The sequence below is a fragment of the Hippocampus comes genome, unplaced genomic scaffold (assembly GCF_001891065.2).
Source record: "Hippocampus comes isolate QL1 unplaced genomic scaffold, H_comes_QL1_v1.1 scaffold118, whole genome shotgun sequence".
Taxonomy (NCBI): domain Eukaryota; kingdom Metazoa; phylum Chordata; class Actinopteri; order Syngnathiformes; family Syngnathidae; genus Hippocampus; species Hippocampus comes.
Window position 1 is genome coordinate 1933417 of NW_017805461.1, and position 10504 is coordinate 1943920.

Below are 10504 nucleotides of genomic sequence, written 5' to 3' on the forward strand. Positions count from 1 at the left end.
TCTTTAAGATACAACTCAGGTTGACCTCAGAACTGCCTGTCATCTTGTCTCCAATTGTGGCCACACACTTTACATTCAACAGTGTGTGAGAAAGTTTCTCTCATCCCCTCAGCTTGACCATCATTGTCAGAGATACATTTCTTTGCCTTATTACAAAGTAAACTAAACCTCTATGTGTATAAGTCTTCATCAACAAGCTTCTACGACAACTATTTAACGGACTTAAAACTTTTTTCGACATTTTCACATTTCGTTAAACCACACCTTGCATGTACAATTGCACACTAAAAAGTCGTTCTGCAAATACTGCTACTGGTCACTTTAAAATGGTGCAACGATTATCTGCACCACCTGCACAACTGTTAAAACCCCCATGTAGTATTTGCACAATATTTGATCATTTTGGGACTGTTGGACAGGTGTACACCACTGCCCAAACAGTGAAAAATAACCCCACGAAGCTGAAATTTTGCATCGGATGTCCAAATGGGGCGACCTGGTAGTCCAGTGGTTAGCGCGTTGACCTCATAGTGCAGAGGTCATGGGTTCGAGCCTGGCTCCGGCCTCCCTGTGTGGAGTTTGCATGTTCTACCCAGGCCTGTGTGGGTTTTCTCCGGGTACTCCGGTTTCCTCCCACATTCCAAAAACATGCATGGCAGGCTGGTTGAACACTCTAAATTGTCCCTAGGTGTGAGTGTGGGCGTAGATGGTTGTTCGTCTCTGTGTGCCCTGCGATTGGCTAGCAACCGATTCAGGGTGTCCCCCGCCAACTGCCCGAAGACAGCTGAGATAGGCTCCAGTACCCCCCACGACCCTAGTGAGGATAAAGCGGTTCGGAAAATGAATGAATGAATGTCCAAATGGGTCAAAGAACTAATGTTTCCATAATCTTGTTATTGCACTGCACAATTTTTTTATAAACTTTTAGTAAGATACGGGCGGCCCGGTGGCCGTCTGGTTAGCATGTCGGCCTCACAGTGCTAAGGTGCAGGGTTCAATTCCGGCTCCGGCCTTCCTGTGTGCAGTTTGCATGTTCTCCCCGTGCCTGTGTGGGTTTTCTCCGGGAACTCCGGCTTCCTCCCACATTCCAAAAACATGTGTGGCAGGCTAATTGAACACTCCAAATCGTCCCTAGGTGTGACTGTGAGCGTGAGTGGGTTGTTCGATTCTGTGTGCCCTGCGATTGGCTGGCAACCAGTTCAGGGTATACCCCGCCTACTGCCCAATGACAGCCGGGATAGGCTCCAGTGCGCCCACGACCCTTGTGAGGATAAGTTGACCAGAAAATGGATGAATGGACATGAAGCTACTTTTTGTTTCTTTACTTGGCTTTTAAATGTCTAACGATTTTCTTTGTGAATGCTTTATAATGTGGTTTTAATTCGGTGAAGCACACCTTGTGTAGAACATGCTCAATGTAAATAATGCTGCCTTGCCTTGCCTGGGCATGAAACGGCATCATCATCAATGTCACAATTATTGGTACGATCAAAATATTACTAACCCTCAACTTTATTGCTATGCAAGTACCTTTTGGATTCTGATTGATTTAGTTCAGTGTGCATTATTACAAATGAACTGAATCAAAATTTAAATGAATCATTTGGAAAGTAACATCACAAGAGTGCTTCGACTAAATGACTGTAAAACACACCACTGGAAGTTAAGAGAGACACGTATTACTGATCGTATTTTGGCCTGTGTATGTGTTTTTGTGTGTGTGTGTGTGTGTGTTTTTGTGTGTGTGTGTGTGTGTGTGCGTGCGTGCGTGCGTGCGTGCGTGTGTGTGTGTGAAGGGAGAATATTAATGGCTTTGGAGAAAAAAAGTGAGGAGGTTAACTTTTAGCGAGAAAAGTCCCTTCTTGATAAGAAGCCGTATATTTGACAATGTACTAGAAGATGTGCCGAGACGACAGAAATAAAAGGAATACCAGGAACAAGGAAAGAGGACAACTTTCCTCAAGTGCAATTTATCATTCTGGCGGTCTGGAAACAAAGCGTGACATTGCCGGAGCTCTACAACATTATTTTGTTCTTTCACTCCTGCCAACTCACTTTTCGCTCCATTTCAGTTTAATGCTGCAACCAGATCCTCAGGAGTAAGTAAAAGAGATCCACTAGTGCTCAACTAAATAGCTTTGCTGGTGCGTAAATATAGAAGCTGAATGAATTAGGATGTTAAATCACTTTTGGTTGTTAACGCCAAAGCTAGCAGTCAGGCATGAAAACTACTTCCTTCTTAGTGTTCTCCTTTGCTCAACACCACCTGATCGAGGGCTGGAGTATGAGTGGTTGGAGCATATTTGTACTCTGAAAACACATCTGAGTTAGGGTTAGTGCTCAGGTACTCCAGTCACATGATTTGACTTGACTCAGGTAACCTGACCTACAAGTTATGTCAGCTAAAAGTTAATTGCCATGAAAGCAGTGCTAGTCTGTCAAGGAGGGGAAGCTCAATTTTGGCCTACATCATAAAATGTGTCCATTTATTTTTACGTGAATTCTACTCTCCGTTCCTTTTCAAGAAAATTATCTGTGGCCCTGTCATACCAACAAGATGTCTTTTCCAGGGACTTAACTAATGTCCTACAACTACAACAACTACAATAAAACCCACCAGAAATAAAAATTAATTCGTCGCTAGTCGTTTTCAACAAAGAGAGTGTCGCTAAGATGATTAGAAGAAGTCTCCAGTTCAACTCAGAACAGAATGAGAATTGAAAGATGCTCCCACGGATGCCTACACCAAAAGATCGGTGATTGGCACATTTCGCTCTCAATCAAAAAGAGATTCAGCCTCAGACTGATCATCCAATCATCATGCAGAAAAGCTCAGCGTCCGGGCGTGCCGATACACGCCCACTGTCCATAGACTCCCAGAGACACTGAGCGTCCGACGGGCGGGACAAAACCAGCATTTATCCAATGACTCGTCTCGTTTCAATGCATTGGGACAACCTACACTGAACTCTCTCGACGCCCAGCGTCCGCGCTGTAGACGCTCTGCGTCCACACAGTTTAAAGCACAGTGAAGCTGCGGGAATGAATGAGAAGAGAGTCGCGTCATAACCAGTAATAAGAAGCTGATTCGGAAAAAAGTTGAGCGCCTTGTAGCGCATATTTAGTCAATGACGTACACACAATTGTATGTACACACATATATTTGATCATTTATTTTTTTGACATTTTAGGGGAAGATGAGCTTCCCTTGCAGTCTTAGAGCAATCGCCTCTGCATGAAAGTGATGTAGATAAAATGAGCACAAACTGTTATAACCACAGGCTCATGTCAACACTAGGTGCATGAAATGAAAGCTCACGATGGTAAAAAGCAAGTTGAGCTAAGTCAAAGACAAGCGAGTCAAAAACTTGTAGGAGATGAAAACTGCTGTTCGGCGCCGTGGATTCCGAGGTTACACATGGTAGGTGTGTCAGAAACCTTGGACCAGAAATTTTCCACACATTGAAAATGCGCAAGAAATACACGTAAGAAATTTACTTCAGCACAGGCGGGCGAAAATATCCTTGTGTGTTGTCTCCAAAGAAATAGAAGTGTTAAGGATCTGTTGGAACTGTCTGATTACTTGACAGACGTGAGCGCTAAGTAGGCTGTGCTGAGTTTTGGTCCACAGTGTGACAATGCTGGCCTCTAATTTTTAAATATAACATACAGTATATCTACATTTGCTGACCATTAATTCTGCCTTTTCTCGTAGTCCCTATGCAGGCTCTGATTGTTCTTCGCACTCTTCCTCCCACAGTCCGATAATGAACAAAATTAGTCATAGCCTGCAGAATGCAAAAAAAAAAAAAACAACAACAACAGGTGTTTCCGTCATGTATCCTCTCAAACTTATGAATGCATGTATTTAAAGCTGCACAGATTCAGCTAGCTTAATTGTTTCCAACAATGTTGAGCTCCTTTGTTTCAACAACAGAGATTCAGTCCCACTATTAGCTGTCTGCAGGGATACCATTGTGTAATTGTTTCAATGAGCTGGCACCCATTCAAAAGCTGTAAATACCAACAACAGATGTCCTCATTGCCAGCATTGCTGATTTAAACCTTCGACCTTCGAGTAATCAAAGGGTTAGCGGTGCCCCTCGGAAAGCAAGCATCCTTGAGAATGGCACTCAGCATTCTCCAATATACCATTGCAATCAAATTAAAGTGTGTGTGTGTGCGGGGGGGGATGAGATAGTCGCATAGTCATATGAGTTCAGTGGTATTTTATTTTTAAGACAAGCAATCCTGCTTCATGAGTCCATTCATGCACTTGTACTTTGATTTACTATGCAGGCAACCATGAACAACTGCAATGATTTTTTAAGTACTGGTGGACTTCAAGGCCATTATCCTCATTACTAATTTTGGTTTTGGTTTATGGCTTATGATTACAAACATGTCAGCCAAATGACAAAGGTGCAAGTGAGATCAACTGAAGCAACCCTGATCTCAAAAGGAATCAATCTTTTTTTTTCTCGGTTTGAGATTTTTGTTTAACTTGTATTTTCACTGAAACTGAGGCAGCATGGTGTTTGACTGTTTAGCATGTCCGCCTCATTTATTTTAGTTATAATTATTCCCAAATTCTTTGATTCTGGAACTGTTCATCCACTGTAAACATACAGTATGAGCAGGCAAATCCTGAAAGTGCACCAAAAGACCACATATAGTTTCTTTTCATGGTGTTGAATAGAAGGAGGGGGAAAAAAAAAATCAAAGTTTGTAATTATATTTCTGGAATGAACACCTGCATGCCGTGTGCTGAAGTTTCAGTAATTATTCTCACTTCCCCCTATAATCGACAGTACAGCCTCTCTCTGGCAGACCTCAACCCTACCAACAAAAGAACTGAGGAAAGAGGCATGTTTGAATTAGTCCGAATGCAGCAAACTTTTCCCATTTTAAGCTAAATGTACAAGTGATAATGCACTTTGTTTGAATAACTTCCATTCCTAATTAGTTGTGAGATTTAACTAACAAAAAGGCCACTTTAATAAGAGTGTGTGGATTTTAAGGCTATGCTGTAGAGTCGTTTCATCTCAATAAAGGTTAAGGGATCTTTAATGAACACAACAGTAATCAAGAGCAGCACAACATATTGTTACGGTGCGGGTGTGGTGGAGGACGCCAAAAAGCAGGCAAGAGGCAGGAGCAGGGTGAACTTGACAAAATCTATTGATCAAACACTGAGATAACCAAACCCAAAACAAGCAAAGTCCTGAAAACATAAAAACTTTAGTAACAAGTAACAACAAAACCCATGGCATAAGCAAAAAATATGACGAGATAAACACTAGTGGTGGGTCCAGCAACACCGATGCGTCGACGCGTGCGTCGAGCTCAGAGAGCAATCCATGTGTCGGTGCGTGTGCTGCTTCGTGACGATCACGTGACCAACACATGAACTAACTGCGTTGACGCCGCAAAAGCCCGCCAAACTGTGTTTATAAGGAAGTGCGTCGTCGAGCGACGCGATGCCACCTGCCGAAACAAGCCAGACCTCACCCTCGCTCGAATAAAAATATATATTTGGGCAAAAAGGAAAACACACAGATTATCAGAAAAACGTGTCCGTCTGACTTCGAGCGTCGTGTCTGCTAGGCTAGTTTAGCTGTTGTCGTAGTTCAAAGCTTCTTTGATATGTGGCGTGGGTTGCGTCGGCGCCGTGAGTACGTGCTCGCGCTCATGCGCGCACAGCATAGAGCAGCGGACTCTCGACTGCTGAGGCGCCGCTTCACTCGAGTGACGTTGCTACAGTACGTGCATGTTATGGAGCAGCTCTCGGAGAAACGCAAATTGTCCGCCGTGTAGAGCCATTTTGATCTCCTTTTGGAGAATAAGGTATTTATTAAAATCTCCTTGTCTCACCCAGTGTCTCTTGGATCTTTGACATCTCTTATTCCATTCGAATTCAAATTAATTTCATGGTAACTCTTAGTTTACTATTCACATATTTTATTGCAGGTGAAATGTCGAATTTGCCATACAGAAATATCATATACCAACAAAAGCACCTCTGCAACTACATCTGGCATATTACTCATCATTATTAGTTTGTTTTCTTTGAAACTGTTCTAAATGCCAAATTTGTTAGGTTTGCTTTTTTTTAGATGACCTGTGGCAACATTTGGATGATGAGGTAGGGAGACTGGGAAGAAGTGCAACAGCAGATGCTATACCTGAGGTCCAGCGATACCTGGCAGAGGGGAAAATTGCACGCAGTCAAGACCCGTTATTATAATTGAAGGAACAACACACTACTTTTCCAAACCTCTCCCACCTCGCAAAGCAGTTTCTCTGTACACTGGCATCACCAGTGCCATACGAGCGGGGAAAATAGCATGCAAGAAACGCAACAGACTGAAATTCAAAACACTGAAGCAACTTACTTTTCTGAATAAAAATGTGTGAAGACAAATCCCACAAACATCCTAATTTACATAATTTTCACCTTATTCAAACATATTGAACAATACAATATGAATGCATAGATGTGAATGATATCGTATACACATCATCAAATCAATCAGTTCAGTCTGTCAAATGGGTTGCCTGCAGGGATTTTGAAAGTCCAGCAGGTGTCAGTGGTCAGCGACACAGTATCAACACAGTGTGTCATTGTGTCAACACACTGCATGAGGCCTCATGGACCCATCACTATTGTGTTTATTAAACACAAACCAACAGAAGCAGTGGCAGTAACAGAAGCAGCAACAGCAACAATGACCCGACACCGAGTGGTCGGGCCGGGCCGGGAGTCCTTTTAACAGAAAACCTACTAATGACATGATGACCAACAGGTGTGCTGCAGTAGGAGGAGCCCTACAAGCCACCTGTCGGTCCCAAACAAATCAATCTTTGTCGTGTTTGGCAAATAATCATACACTTAGAATACTATGGCTGAAACACATTCTAAAAAAGCTAGGACAGGGTCGTTAACCACTGTCTTACATCAACTTTTAGTTTAACAACATTCAATAAACGTTTGGGAACTGAGGACATTAATTGTTGAAGCTTTGAAGGTGGAATTCTTTCCCATTCTTGCTTGATGTGCAGCTTCTCCATTGTCGTATTTTACACTTCATCTTGCGCTGCACATTTTCAATGGGAGACAGGTATCGACTGCAGGCAGGCCAGTCGAGGACCCACACCCTTTTACAAAGGCATGCTGTTGCAACACGTGCAGAAGATGGTTTGACATTGTCTTGCTGAAATAAGCAGGGGCATCCATGAAAAACACGTTGCTTGGACGCAACATATGTTTCCCCAAAACTTGAAAGAACCTTTCAGCATGAATGGTGCCTTCACAGATGTGTAAGTTATCCATGCCATTGGCACGATTGAAGCACCCCACCATCACAGATGCTGGCTTTTAAACTTTCCGTCCATAACAGTCCAGATGGTTCTTTTCCTCTTCGGCCCAGATGGACATAACGTCGACAATTTCCAAAAACAATTTGGAATAAGGACGCATCAGACCATTCATCCATCCATTATCTGAACCGCTTAATCCTCATAAGGGTTGCAGGCCTGCTGAATTTCAGCCTATCCCAGCTAACTTTGGGCAATAGGCGGGGTACACCCTGAACAGGTTGCCAGCCAATCGCAACGCCGCCTCAGACCCCCAGAACACTTTTCCAATTTGCATCCCTGTCCCATGAACAATCTCTATTGATATATGCACTGCAGCGCAGCTGCTTTCTTGCCTTTGTTTTATTTTCATTGCAATATAGCATCTTCACAGTGGAGATCCTGTGACAATGTTCTCTACCCTGAAGTGACTGCAGTACCATTAAGTGGAGCTCATCCCTCCTTGGTGCTCTCAAACGCTTGTCTCTCCTCACTCGCTCTCATCTGGTCATCCTCCAGTTAAGTGGAGTGACTCTAGTTAGAGCCCCTCAGCTCCTGTCATTTCCTGGGTCTCCTTCCAATGTATTGTTAATGTTGCATGAAAACGTTGTGTCAAAACCGTATTAACTCAAAGAGACACATGCCCGGTGTCTAAATTAAGCCTCCGTTTATCCCATCATGTAGCTGTTTTTGGTCTAAACCCCATTTATCACTTACCCCTCGAGGTGCATTTTGGCATACACCAGTGCCAAAGTATCATTAAAAGCATGACAAACCAGTAAGTGGAAGAGGTTATCCATGTCCTGGGTGGCCTCTGTTTTTCCGTCCTTAGAGACATGCATTAATTCACTGCTCGTCAATGCTGGTTCTCTGCACAGTTTTACTGAGCATGATTTGTGGAGGTGACAGGAAAGGGAGGTGATTTGAATTCAAATGTGAGAAAATAAATCTCGGAGGTGAAAGAAACACGAGAGTAGTGGTGCTACATCTCCTCACTACAACATCGCTTGTCTTCGGTACTTTGGAGGATTTGTTGACACGATGTATTTCCATTCTCGAAAGAAAGGACAAATTGGATTACTTTTTTCCCCCACTACAAGCAATCTTACAACATGCTCATGTCGGTGTAGAGTGAAGCTATAAAATTGCAATTTGTAGTAGTTCAATTTGCTTTGTTGCACATTCACCAAAAGAAGGGAAAACAGTGTTAGTTTAAGTGTTGTTATACATTGCTAGTGATACCAGTAAAGTGCCAGTGCCAGCACTGAATGAGTATAGTAAATTGAGGCAGTTTGTTTGTGTTCTTAGGAAACATTGATCGAAAACACCTGGCCTGAGTTGGCATTGAATAAGGCATATCATCAACGGAATGTAGTTGTTTTGACCCCAACCACTGCTTTTCTGGAGGTTCTTTTCAACTAATGGTCAAACTTCTCAGGTTAAACTTTTTGAGTTCATTGTCCCATGTCAGAGCATTTTCTCTTTTCACCACATTAAACCTGGCACAAGATGACTTCAGTAGCTGAAGTCAAAGGTCAGACATGTACATCAGGGGTTAATGGGAACATCTGGCCTGTCAGACGCCTGTTCATTATGGACAACCTGTGACGAGCACAGAAGTCCAGTAAAAGAACACCGCTCTGGTTCTGATCAGGGGGTGGGAGGTGTTCCTCCCAATCACGCCCCTCCAGTTCTCACTGTCATTGCCCATGTGAGCTTTGAAGCAAAATGTTGGATTCCCCAGAAGGAGCACTCTCCAGCACTCCATCCAAGGACTCCAAAATGGGTGGGTACTCTGAGCTGCTGTTTGGTGCATAAACACAAACAACAGTCAGCTACCCAAAGGTGAAGGGAGGCAAATCTCTATTGTAATTCTTTGTGTTTCTATAGAAAAAGAAAATTGTTCTTCTCCCCCTCCTGATACGTTTGTGTTGGGTTCAATACAGCTGTCATCAGTGGCGGGCCGTGCATTTCAACCTTAGGCCTTCAGTGACGTCACATATTATGAACACAATACTGTACAGGCTCGTCACGCAGCACTTAATTTCAGGAGCATTTAAAACCATCAAGTGTGCATTCACAATTAAGAGCAGGAAACTACATTTACAGATAGTCAAAAATAAAAAGATAATTTAAAAATACGAAATAAAATGCCACCCAAATTACGCTGTGTGATCTTAAACAAGTCTGTCCAATAAATTGCGCAATGTCGCAGTTTCATATAAGACACGAACCAAACAATAACAAAACAAACTGTTCTTTGAAAATAAAGTAAACAGATCATTTGCATTTTGAAAATCGACGATACAACAGCAAATAACTGACATAACTGACTAACTAATAACTGACTAACAGCTGAGATTGAACGAACTTTCGTGCACGAAGGTGACTACAATGCGCCATTATAAATTGCAGGTGAGCAGATTTATTTGATACATGTTTGTATCTTTGTCATTTTATTTCATTACCATGAATTTAATACTAACGAAATAAAATGACAAGAAGAAATGTAAAATAAAATTCATTGACTCACCAATGTAGTTCTCACAGCGTCTGCTTATTTGAAAATAAACTCGATCCTCCTTTTTTATCTCAGGAACACTTCAGTGGCTCTGTTGCACAGTTTTCAGGTCCATTAGCAAGTCCTTTTCTATCAACATGGAAGCTAATGCTGAAAGCCGTTTTTGTCCGGTCGTGTTTCTGGTATAATTTTAATTTCCCGATTTTTTTTTTTTTACTTTTTCGTTGTGGAGCTCCGTCTCCCGGCGTGCCTGATTACCGAGCTGCAGATCTACGCGAGTGTCCCCAAATGTTTTTCAACGCACTGGTCAGTTGCAAGCAAGAGGCATTCCCAGCAGGAGAATTTGCAGCTTTTCTTAGGGGCTGTGAGCCACGGGTACCGTTCATAATTGCTCGTCTAAAAATGACGGACAAACCATTTTCCTTGCTGGGACAGGCTAACTAGCACAGGAGTTGGGCGACCTCTTTGCACAATATCCAGCTTTTCGTGGAAGGCCCGTCTTGAAAATTGTGTGGAAAGTAGTTCTGCAACCAGATCAACGTCTTCTCCTTAGGCCATTTTGAGTTAAAATGCGAGTGACAGCTCTAGCAGAGCGAATCCAATCTTTTTTTTTTTTTTTTTTTTTTT

General features: G+C 42.6%; 1 long non-coding RNA gene across 1 annotated transcript in view; it reads left to right on the top strand.

The window, feature by feature from the left end:
• The first annotated feature begins 385 nt into the window (after positions 1–385).
• The window catches only part of LOC109518699 (uncharacterized), a 22276-nt gene continuing 12157 nt past the window's right edge, over positions 386–10504 (top strand). Inside the window, exon 1 of the long non-coding RNA XR_002168809.1 lies at positions 386–480. This is a non-coding gene — a long non-coding RNA (uncharacterized LOC109518699). The remainder of the gene's footprint in view (positions 481–10504) is intronic.